The sequence below is a fragment of the Zalophus californianus genome, chromosome 5 (assembly GCF_009762305.2).
Source record: "Zalophus californianus isolate mZalCal1 chromosome 5, mZalCal1.pri.v2, whole genome shotgun sequence".
In the NCBI taxonomy this organism is placed as follows: Eukaryota; Metazoa; Chordata; class Mammalia; order Carnivora; family Otariidae; genus Zalophus; species Zalophus californianus.
This window is the reverse complement of record NC_045599.1, coordinates 9,753,155-9,766,174: the sequence shown is the minus strand read 5'-3', so window position 1 is coordinate 9,766,174 and position 13,020 is coordinate 9,753,155. Positions and strand designations below refer to the sequence as shown.

General features: G+C 40.7%; 1 pseudogene; it reads right to left on the bottom strand.

Annotated features, from left to right (window-relative positions):
• Positions 1–937: 937 nt before the first annotated feature.
• Positions 938–2,601, bottom strand: LOC113928618 (annotated as a pseudogene).
• Between the last annotated feature and the right edge of the window lie 10,419 nt (positions 2,602–13,020).

The window sequence follows — 13,020 nt, the reverse complement described above, 5'->3', positions numbered from 1 at the left end:
TTTGAGAGAGAGAGAGAGCAAGAGAATACAAGCTGGGGAGAGGCAGAGGGATAGGGAGAAGCAGACTTCCCACTGAACAGAGAACCCGACTCAGGGCTCGATCCCAGGACCCTGAGATCATGACCTGAGCCAAAGGCAGACACTTAACTGGCTGAGCCACCCAGGCACCCTGATAATGACCTTTTTAAAAAGTATTTGTACCACATCTCTGCTAATTGTTACTCTTTGTCATTTAACAATACAGGTGGGTATATGTTTAAACATATTATCTAAGTTTTATTTCTATTTATGTGTATTCTACATACATCATATTTGAGCACTGGTAAAGCTCACAAGATGGGGGTCTATAACATGGTAGATTCTCACTAAAAGAATTAATGAATGATGGCAAATGTAATTTGTAAACACAGTAAACTGTTCTTATTCGTTCAGTCTGAAAGTATTCGTTGAGTATCTGCCAAGTGCCCACATAGAACAACACTAGTTAAAGTGCGAGACCATATCCCCATCTGTTCTTATCTGTTCCCAAACCTCCTATCCCTTAATATGTGTGTATTCAACACCACAAACCTAAAGGAATACAGTCAAGACAGTTTCCTGGCATACCAAATTTCCCATGTGCCAGAGAAGAGGCAGCTTTTACTATAAGACAAAGCAAACAAATAACAGAAACAAATATATATATGTATATATATATGTATATATATGTGTGTGTTATGTATTTTATATATATTATAGATATATATTATTAATATTATAGATATATATTATCTATAGATATAGATTTTAGATATATAGATTTTTTCATTTTTAATCACATACATTTTGTTATTTTAAATTTTAAAAAATCTTTAAAGTAAATATATATTTGAACATTATAATTTAACTGGCCTAATTATTTTAACATTCTTCCAAAAGAACTTTTGTAATTGATACTTTACTTTGGGTTAAATGAATCACTGCTCAGTTTTAACTTCTGAAGCATTTTCCTAACAGGACTTTGCTCAATGATGTAAGCCACAGTTGTTATCATTCTATAGCAGATGTTGTCTGTGTATGGTTTGGAGGCAGTCTTAGCCCTAGTGCACATAAGATTAATAGCATTTACTGTGTTGTGTACTGGGAATATCTGTAAGTTACTACCCAGGAATCAGAAAGAGAAAATACAACTGATCCATTTTCCACTGAATCTGAATACCGAATCTTGTGGCTTCGATTTTCTAGGGCATTTGCAACTTTGTTACTCTTAAGAGATGAGCTAATAATAATGGTGGATGCCCGTTTGGTCCTTTGTGATATGAAGTTTTCACATGTGATGATCTGCCTTTCTCATCCAGGGCCACTCCAGAGTAGATCACACATGAATCCCTATTCTGGGATGATGAGAAGCATCCCAGAGAAGACTAGCTTCTGAGGCATTCGGTGCATGACCACAGCAAGCACGTCTGGTGCTCATTTTCTTTAAGATGGCACAGAGCCAAGATTTAAACTAATATTCTAATTACAAGCCTGGTTCCTGCCGTCTGCAGTCACTAATTCATAATTCAGAAAATGTATTCCAGCACAATAAGGCAACGCTGTGGATTCATCAAAGGTATAAATAGGTTAGCTTTTGTTTTCCATTTCATTCTTGAGCCCTCAGCCTTCTCTTCTCAGTCTACACTCTCTTCCAGCAACTGTCTCTCTTTCCATGGCTTTAGATAACATCTATACTATCAATAGGAGGATGAAGCCCAAGTTCATATATCCAGCCCAGACTTTAGCTGTCTGCTCCACGCCCATCCATTCAAATGCTTATTCCAAACTCAACACATAATAAGTGGATACGACCATCCTTTCCTTCAAATACCTTCCTTTGTCAGTGCACCCTCTTCAGTAAATGGCACCATCATCCAATTACTTGCTCTTACCAGTATTGTGTGCCATCCTTGACACCTCCGGTCACAAGGTCTTGTCAGGTGGGAATCCTAAACATCCCTCAGTTAATCTCATCTCCTTAGTCACTGCCATACTTCAAGGTACCCTTGTTTCTCGTTGAGAATATTACAATAGACCCCTGATGGGTCTACCTGCTCTTAGCAGATTCCTTCTCCACATTGTGGGTACAGCCATCTCTTACACACAGAATGGATGATGTCTCTCCTTTCTGAAATCCTTTACTGCATTCCACTGTTCTTGGGAGGAAGTGGAGTTCAGGATCAGAATCCCGGTTCTAACCACTCAGTAGATATGGAACTTTGAACAGGTTATTTAATCCTTCTGATCTATTTCCTTACCTGTAAAATGGGGAAAACAATAGCATCTAGATGGTTGTGGGGAATAAATAAGTTAAAATATATCAAGCACTCCGAACAGTGGCTGGCTCCAAAAAGTGAATGAATGAATGGGAAAGAGAGAGAGAGAACTTCTAGAAAAAGAAGATTGTTCCCAACACCTGGTGTGATCAACCTCCTACTTTTTTCTCTAGCTCCACTTTGCACTATTCTCTTCATTAGCTATGCCATCTTTTATTTGGTTCCTCAAATGTCAAGTTTTCCAGAGCTTGAGGGTCTTCCACCAAGTGTTGCCTCACCTTGAACTGCTCTTACCGCCAATCACCATTGTCCCAACTCCTCTTTGAAGTGTCTATTTGTTCCTCAGTGAAACCTCCCAGCTCCTCAGCACATACCCCATCCAACTAGGTTGGATCCCCCATCGTATGCTCTGGCTAATAGAATTCATAAAGCTACAAGGATCTGCAATATTTTACTATATTAATATAAGAAAAGGTTGTCTTCCTGCTAAAGACCTAAAAATAACCTGAAATCTGTTATCCTCAAAAATGAATATACTACAAATCATGTCAAACTGCCAGGTGGTCTGGATGACAAAGAATATATTCCTCTGTCTCAGGAATTTGTATGGGAAGAGAAATTTCTAAGCTTGAGATTCGGAGAGGCTCCACTTTCTACTATCTACTAAAGAGCAGTTCAGCAGCATTGCCCCAAACCTACACCAAAAGGGGACAAATCGATATTTACATTGTTGAGTGGGGTTTGGGGGAGGAGTAACAGGTCTTTCCATTTGAATATCCCAGCCCCTGATTTATTGATTCTATGGTAGGTTAGGATCTTACAGCATCTGCTCTTTGAGAGCCTAGACTATCTTTAGCCCTCGAGGGGTGTTAAACTAAATTCCATCTGTCCACAAATGGTGTGCAACTAGATTTTGGTGGGAAACTGCATTACTAGACCATGTATCATCTACAGACATCTCCTTCCAGGTAAATTAGTGGCTGAGTGAGGGAAGTCTTAGGACTTAGGGATATGTTGGGCTTGATGAATTACTACCAGTGAAAATTAATCCTGGAATTAACCCATCCTCCAATAGCTGATTTTCATCATAATGATTTCACATGTTTGGTTTTGAAAACAGATCCCCATTCCTAAAGAATTATGCTCTCTCAACTGGCCTATTCTGGTTTGTGCCTTACTCCATAGTGAGTGAATTAGACAATGAATAACAACATTAAATTATAAAGCTTTCTTTTGATGCTGTACATCTTTATAAGTTCTTATCACCTACAATTTCTTAGTCTCTCTGTATTGCTTTTTTTTTTTTAACAAATAGGAACACTTCTATTAAATGACAGACTTCGCGTGTGTGTGATTGAGCCAGAGAGATGCGAGTTAAATTTTCACTTTTTGGAATGGAATTAGAAGCTGGCCATTTGACATTATGAAATGAGCATATACCAGAGAATGTGAGGAGCCTGGGCCCACATTGAGCTCTTAACCTATTGTCATCTGACCCTTTTATGAAGTCAGGTCATATAGCCTTTGGAAAAGGACCTACGCTTTGTTCCAAGACCAAAAGTCCTAATTCTCAGAGGTGGGTGAGCTTACATGAGTAAATGTCAGAATGTTTCTCTTCCCTATCCAGGAAGGGAGGCTGCCCAGTTGCTGGTGGGCTTGTATGTGTTTTCCAGAGGCAATTCCTCAGCTCTGTGGCTGGGAACAGTGCAGTAAAGGAGGAAGAGGTCATGTGTATTTGCATTTAACCGTCTCTGGGAGCCTGCCTATAGACTCTTTTGCTGGGCAAGCTCAATGACTTCAAGTCTGAGAGAACCCAAGTTTGCTAGGTTGTGTAATACCTAAAGTCAATAACTTCATGGCTCAACTGAGTGCATCCCCACTGGAATGTGAGCTCCATGAGAAGAGGTACAATGTCTATTCGACACCATATTTCTAGAGGCTGGAACGGTATTGAGCATGGAGCAGGAAGTCAATAAATCTTTATTAGATAAGTGTTCATGGGTTCAGTCAACAAAGAGCATATGTTACAACTTACAGTATAGATTTCGTTTTAGTGGAACTATTCACTAAGAGAGGCTGTAATCATTCAGTACGATGAAACTGACAGCCGGAGAGGTGTGCTGGTCAATCATTCTTAGTAAAAGAACTTTCTGTTTGCCTTTAAGGGCTATAGTTCTAAGCACCTCCAGGATCTGCCAGAACTTTAACCAAGGCCAGGCTCTTCCCGTGGAGTCCCCAGACAGTGACACAGCAGGTTTGGCCATTTCTTTCCAATGGAAGACTCTCTCCAGCAGTTTTGGCTGTAGCACCTCCTGCTGGCCGGCTGGAAACTTCATCAGATCTACAGAGTGGTCTAAAGCCCTTGCTGCCCAAAATCCTTCTTCCACTCCCCTTTCCTCTCATAGGCTTCCTATCTTCATGCAGTCTGAAACCTTCACTGTGCAGCCTGGCTTCTTCCCCATTTTTATCTTTCACAGTTCACATCCCCTAATAAGCCCCTTGTAATCTCAGTGTCTTCCTCCTAAAAGACCCAACTGACAAAAAACGGAGCGCAGGCAGAGCCTAGCAGTCTCCCTGAGGTGAGGAGACAGAGTGAATGGTTCCAGAAGGGATGCTGGTTAGAGCCTGCAGGGCAGAGTGCCAGACAGGAGTGAGCTACACAAAGAATTCTAGAAATGTGCCGAGTCTCCCTTGAGTATTCAGCTAAACCCTGATCAGTACATACACGTAAGACAACAGCCCAAGTTCAGGGACAAAACAGACCTCCTAAAAACATAGGAAGGAAGAATGTTAGCAGCTTAAAGAGGAACAGACATAATTCCTGTTCCCATCAGCCAGAGTGAAAAATCTCCTAATAGGTAGGCTCATCAGGTAGAATAACTACAAAGGTTTTATCTCAGGAGTGGGCTAATGTTTTCCCTCAACTGAAACCTGCTCTTCTCCCACCTAACAAAGTTTTAAAGCAAGCCCTGAAATGACCAAACTGTTTCCAAGCAACTCACCTGCATCACAGAGCAAAGCTCAAAAATATTTCTTAGAACAAAAAAGTCCCAAACACCTAAAATTCACAATGTGTGGTATCTACTTAAAAATCACTGGGCATGCAAAGAAACAGAAAAAAATAGAAGTTATCATTAGGAGAGGGGAAAAAAGCACAAATAAAACCAATTCAGAAATTATAGAGATGTAGCATTAATAAACAAGGATAATTAAACATTGCTATAATGTATTCCATATGTTCTTGAGGCTAGGAGGAAAGACTGAACAAGATACAAATTGATTACGAGGGGGAAAAAAAGATATACCATGCAAACGCTCATGTCCTGGAAGCTTTTTATCTCTCCTTCTATTTTCAATGACAGCCTAGCTGGATATAGTATTCTTGGCTGCATATTTTTCTCATTTAGTGCTCTGAATACATCATGCCACTCCTTTCTGGCCTGCCAGGTCTCTGTGGATAGGTCTGCTGCCAATCTAATGTTTTTACCATTGTAGGTTACAGACCTCTTATCCCCGAACTGCTTTCAGAATTTTCTCTTTGTCTCTGAGACTTTTAAGTTTTACTATTAGATATTGGGTGTTGACCTATTTTTATTGATTTTGAGGGGGGCTCTCTGTGCCTCCTGGATTTTGATGCCTGTTTCCTTCCCCAAATTAGGGAAGTTCTCTGCCATAATTTGCTCCAATATACCTTCTGCCCCTCTCTTTCCTCTTCTTCTGGGACCCCAATTATTCCCATGTGGTTTCATCTTATGGTATCACTTATATCTCGAATTCTGCCCTCGTGATCCTGTAGTTGTTTACCTCTCTTTTTCTCAGCTTCTTTATTCTCCATCATTTGGTCTTCTGTATCAATAATTCTCTCTTCTGCCTCATTTATCTTAGCAGTTAGAGCCTCCATTTTTTATTGCACCTCATTAATAGCCTTTTTGATTTCGACTTAGTTAGATTTTAGTTCTTCTATTTCTCCAAAAAGGGATTCTCTAGTATCTTCTATGCTTTTTTCAAGCTCAGCTAGATCTTTATAATCACCATTCCAAACTCTAGTTCCGACATCTTACTAATGTCAGTATTGATTAAGTCCCTGGCAGTTGGTACTGCCTCTTATTCTTTTTTTTTTTTTTTGAGGTGAGTCTTTCCATTTTGTCATTTTGTCCAGAGAAGAATAGATGAATGAGAGAACAAAATGCTAAAAGGGTAACAATGACCCCAGAAAAATATACACTAAACAAATCGGAAGAGACCCGAAAAGAAAGAAAAAAAAAAAGAATATGATCAGGCTGGTGAATATAACAGAGCCACACACTACATTTTTGGTGTATTTTGGTCTGTTAGAAGAAACTGCCTCCAAAACTTTTAAAGAAAGAAAAACTTATATATATACAAAAATAAGGGTAAATACGATGAAGTGATGTAATATGACTGTAAAGATGAAAATTAAAAAAGACTTTAAAAAAGGAATTGATAAGATAAGAAGTTGGTTGAAAAAAGAAAGAAAATAAAAAAAGAAAAAGGAGAGAATGTGATCAGGAGGGAGACTAGACAAAAGCCATACACTAGATTTAGGGTGTATTTTGGTCTGTTAGAAGAAACCGTATCCCAAAATTTTAAAGAAATAAAAACTTATATATATACAAAAATAAGGTTAAATACAATAAAGGGATAGAATATGACTGCAAAAATGAAAATTAAAAAAGATTTTAAAAAAGGAATTGATAAGATGTTGGTTGAAAAAGGAAAGAAGAAAACTTCAACTAAAAAAATAGAAACAGGAAAAATAAAGAAAATTTTAAAAATTAACTTTGAAAGACTAAAGCATCATGGGAAAAACACCATGAATTCTATGTGCAGTATTCCCCTAGGACTGGAGTTCTGCTGTTCTCATTGATCAGTAAACTTGGTCTTGGCTGGCTGTTCTTGATGATCTTCTGGGGGAGGGGCCTGTTACCATGGTTCCCAAATGTCTTTGCCGGAGGTGGAATTGCCCCACCCTTTCCGGGTCCTGGCTAAGCAATCTGCTCGGGTTTGCTCTCGGGAGCTTTTGTTCCCTGCAAGCTTTCCGTACAGCTTTGGAGGACGAGAGTGAAAATGGTGGCCTCCCAATCTCCACCCCGGAGGAGCCGAGAACTCGGTCCCATTCCTCAGTGCGGCCCCAGAGAAAAGCAGTCAGTCACTCCCGTGTCCCCGGTCTCCAGCCGCACTCCGTGCTCACCCGGCCTGTGACTGAGCATTTCTATCTCTGGCACCCGACCCCTTTGTGGGGTCTCCAAACCCAGCAGATTCCTGCAGTGCGCTCCCGCGCCGCTCCTCCCGGGGGAAGAAGGGGAGTCTCCCCGGATCTGCCGCTTGTTGGGTCCCTGCTGGAGGAGCAGTGGCCCGACTGGGCCGCGGATCACAGTTCATGGCCACCCCGAGCTGAGAGCCCACGTCTCGGCTCTGTCTCTGCAGCCGACTTCCCGGCTCCAATACCTGGGAGCTCTGCCACACTCAGGCACCCCCGGTCTTTCTGTGACCCCGAGGGTCCTGAGACCACACTGTCCTGCGAGGTTTCCACCTCCTGCTTAGCCACTGAAGTGACGTCCCTCAGCGGAGCCGACTTCTAAAAGTTCCGATTTTGTGCTCAGCCTATCACTTGCCAGAAGTGGCTGACGGAGGCCCCCTCCCCGCCGTCTATCCTCCCGAATATCGCCTCGGATTCACTTCTCTGCACGTCCTACCTTCCAGAAAGTGGTCGCTTTTCTGTTCAGAGTTGTTGCTATTCTTTTCTTCGATCTCCTGTTGAGTTCATAGGTGTTCAGAATGGTTTGATCCCTCTCCAGCTGAATTCCTGGGACCAGACAAAATTTAGGTCTCCTACTCCTCCACCATCTTGCTCCTCCTCATGCAAATGCTCATGAAAAGAAAGCAAGAACATCTATCTTAAATCAGACAAAATAGATTTTTAAGCAAAAAAAAAAAAAAAAAACCCATAGGAAAAAAGAGGGTCATTTCCTTAAGAGGGCATAATAATCATAAAGATTCGTGTACCTAATAATAGAGCTGCAAAATACATAAAAGAAACATAGGCAAAACTGCAAAAAGAAGCAGATAAACCATAATATAAATAGATATTTCAACAATTTAGTAATAATTGATTCAACAAGTAGACAGAAAATCAGTAAAGACACAGAAACCTTGAACACTAGTAATCAGCTAGACATAATTGACATTTGCAGAATGCAATACCCAATGACAGCAAAATGCATGTTCTTTTCAAGGGCACATAGAACACTTAGAAAGACAGACCATATCCTGGCAATGAAACAACTCTCATAAAGTTATAAGGATTCAAATCACACACAGTATGTTTTCTGACAACATTGGAATTAAGTTAGAAATCAAAAACAAAGATATTTGGGAAATCCCCAAATAATTGGAACCTAAATAACACATTTCTAAACCTATGACTTAAAGGTAAAATCAAAAGGGAAATTAGAAGTGACTGAACCAGATGAAAATGAAAACACAATAATTCAAAAAAAATTGATGGAACAAAAGCAGCACTTCAATGGAAATTTATAGCACTAAACATCTATATTAGAAAAAAGAAAATTTCCAAATCGCTTGCCACTGCTTTCACCCATTTAGAAACCAGAAAAAGAAGAGCAAGGCAAACACAAAATAAGCAGAATAAAAGAAATAATAATGATTAGAATGGAAATAAATGAAATAGAAAATAGAAAACAATAGAGAAAGTCAATGATATAAAAACCTGTGTCGTTGAGAATGAAAAAATTAATAAACTCAGAAGAAGGAAGAAAGAAGGGAGGGAAAGAAAAAAGAACAATCCATTCCTCACAATTATATACAAAAATTAAGTCAAAATGAATCATAGATCTAAGGTAAAAACCCTAAAGCTGTAAAAGTCATAAAAGAACACCTAGGAGAAAATCTTTGTGACCTTGGGTAGACAAAGATCTATTTAAAAATTGAGTAACTTTTGTGTTTTTGTTTTGTTTAGATTTTTTTATTTATTTGACAGAGACAGACACAGCGAGAGAGGGAACAGAAGCAGGGGGAGAGGGAGAGGGAGAAGCAGGCCTCCCGCCGAGCAGGGAGCCCGATGCAGGGCTCGATCCCAGGACCCTGGGACCATGACCTGAGCCGAAGGCAGACGCTTAACGACTGAGCCACCTAGGTGCCCCACTTTTGTGTTTTGAAAGATACTGTTAAGAGGAGGATAAAACAAGTCACAGACTTGAGAAAATATTTGCAAATCATATGTCTGATAAAGGAATTATAACAAAATGTATAACAAACTCTCAAAACTCAATAATAAGAAAGCAACAATTAACAGGAAATAATAAGAGTAACAAAGCCAATAAAAATTGCGCAGAAGATTTGAAGAGACACCATAAAAGAAGATATGTACCAAAGAAAAGCATGAAAAGATTCTTAGCATCATTAGTCTTAAGGAAATGCAAATTAAAACCACAATGAGATACCAAATCAGATCTACTAGACTCTTACAATGACTAGAATTTAAAAGACTGGCCATATCAAGTATTAGGATGTGGAGGAACTGAACCCTTATACACTCCCAGTGGGGAGGTTTAGAGAACCATTTTGCAGTTTCTTAAAACATTAAACATAAGCAGACCACATGGCCCAGCCATTCCACTCCTAGGCGTTTACTTAAGAGAAGTGAAAGCAGATGTTCACAAAAAGACTTACAAAAACTTATGCCAGCACTATCTGTAACAACCTAGCAAAACGGAAAACAACCTAGCGATTATCAACAAGTGAATGGATAAACAAATTGTGATATACCCTTATAGTGCAATGCTATTCAGCAATAAAAATAATTCAGCAACAATCTAAAGTGACAGAAAGCAGATCAGTGATTGGCTGGAGTTGGGGATTGGGAGCACGAAGAAAAAAGAGGCCGGAAGGAGGGATTACAAAGAGCAGAAGGAACTTTGGATATGACAGAAATATTTATTACCTTAATTGAGATGATGGTTTCACAGGTTTGTACATATGTCACACTTTACCAAGCTGAATAATTTAAACACGTGCAGTTGTAAATTGTATGTCAATTACACCAGAAATCTTTGTTTTTTAAAAACAGTGTATCATCGTGATCTTTCTTCTTTTTAAGGATTTTATTTATTTGTCAGAGAGAGAGAAGGAGAGAGAGAGCACAAGCAGGGGGAGCTGCAGGCAGAGGGAGAAGCAGGTTCCCTTGCTGAGCAAGGAGCCTGGGGCTTGATCCCAGGACCCTGGGATCGTGACCTGAGCCAAAGGCAGACGCTTAACTGACTGAGTCACCCCGGTGTCCTTCATTGTGATCTTTGATTAACTACTTCCATCACAAAATGGTATAGTGTTTTTTCAAACATAGCCTAACACCATGTTTATCACTTTCTAATTAAAAATTGATCTAGTGCTGCATCAGTGAGATCAGATTGGTATCAGATTCATTACTGCATGCAAGTAAGGGCAAATTAATACTGGCTTAAAAACGTGGTTTTATTCTTTCATTTTAAAGGTCCATAGGTGGATAGCCCAGGGCTGTAGAGCACTTCCACAAACTGTAAGGGGCCCAGAATTCTATAACTTTTGCCCCTTCATGTGTTAAGTAACTCCTTAAGACCCAGCCATTATACAGTCATTCCAGAGGCAAAAAAGAGAGAGACAAAGATGAGCGGGCTTCATCCCTTAAGGACACTGCCCAAAAGTCACACATGATACCTTTACCTACATCTCATTGACCCAAACTGAGTCATGTGGCCACACCTACCTGCAAGGGATGCTGGGAAATGTAGTCTTTAAATGGCCACATGGCCAGTTAAAATTCTCATATGCCATTAGCAATAAGGAGAGGAAAACTCGATTAAGGGGCATTTAGTAGGCTCAGGTTTCCACAGAAGATCTATAACTGAAAAAAGAGATTGTGACATAGCTCAGTCCTGAACAAATAAGCGTTTTCAATGCTGAAGATACAGCCAATTTTCACTTGTGCCTCTTTCATAGTCACTCTTCCTCTCCAGTATTTACAAGCAACAGTGAAAAAAAGGAAATTAGCTTCAGTCCTGGAGATGATGTGGGTGTCAAGAAAGTGATGCACCCATGCCAGGCTAAACCCACTCGTGAGCAGTCACAGTGGGATGGCGCACACTTGAAAGCAGCCCAAGCCATACAGATCCACCATCATGTGGTGGATGCCTCCCAGTACAAGGGGCTCCAGCACAGCCTCTGACCAAACACTGGCTGAGCAATAAGCTGCTCATGCAGAAGGTGACTCCTAGGCAGCCAGGCTTACAAATAATATCACAAGCACGGCCAGGAGTCTGGAAGACTGTGCATTTGCCTAAGCTTTTCCTCTCAAGAGCCACCAGAGGGGAGCTCCAGGCTAAAGGTGGGCAAAACTAACACACAACAATGACACAACTCCCTGATTTGCAACAAACCACATGCACCAATAAAGGCTAAAAACCCAAAGGGCCACATAAGGGGCCTTAAACATGACTTTGGCCAAGAGTGGCTTTGGCTGTACACTGCAGATCCCAGTGAAAGATAAAAAACAGAGAGGAAACTCTGAGCAAGGCCATCAAAGGCTGTGCACTGTGGGGGAAAGAGACTGCAGCTGAGTGACAATCAAGTAAAATGGCCAAGAAAATGGGCACCACAACACTGGGGACAGGGGATATCGGTAGCCAGGGCCACTACAGTGTCATCTAAAATGTCCCTTTTAGAACGATCACTAACAGCTGGAGAGGGGAAAGGCTGGAAGTAATGCAAGACTGGGGGCAAGGAGACGGACTTCTAATTTCTGATTAAGAAACATTGATGAGGGCGCCTGGGTGGCTCAGTTGGTTAAGCAACTGCCTTCGGCTCAGGTCATGATCCTGGAGTCCCGGGATCGAGTCCCGCATTGGGCTCTCTGCTCAGCAGGGAGTCTGCTTCTCCCTCTGACCCTCTTCCCTCTCATGCTCTCTATCTCTCATTCTCTCCCTCTCAAATAAATAAATAAAATCTTAAAAAAAAAAAAAGAAAGAAACGTTGATGAGGGGTGCCTGGGTGGCTCAGTCATTAAGCATCTGCCTTCAGCTCAGGTCATGATCCCAGGGTCCTGGGATCAAGCCCTGCATCGGGGTCCTTGCTCAGCCGGAAGCCTGCTTCTCCCTCTCCCACTCCCCTTGCTTGTGTTCCCTCTCTAACTGTGTCTCTGTCAAATAAATAAATAAAATCTTTAAGAAAAAGAAAGAAAGAAACGTTGACCTGAATAAAGGCAATGGCAGTGGATGGGGAAAATGGAAAGTGTTATAAAGACTTAAATAGTACTGACCAACTGGTTAATTAGTGGGGATGGAGGGTTCAATCCAGAGAGAAGGTGGTACTGGGAATAAATCCCAGAAACGTGACAAGTGGACCCACTTGTCTGCTATAATGGCTTTTTGGCAAATGGGAGAAATTTATGACATTTGGGACACGTTCAGTCCAATATACTCCTGAGAACTTCCGATGAAAATGTACAAATGGAATATGTATCCAAGAGTCTAAAAATCATGGGCTTAAACCTGTATGTTTGGGAGTTATCAGGATATAGAGGTTGAGAGAAGGTATGCAAGATCACATAAGAAGAACATTTAGGTGGGAAGAAAAAAACACATTTCTATCTTGAGTAACTCAAGACAGGACACACGGAAGAACAAGGGTTTGGGCAGAAATGACAGGTGCCATC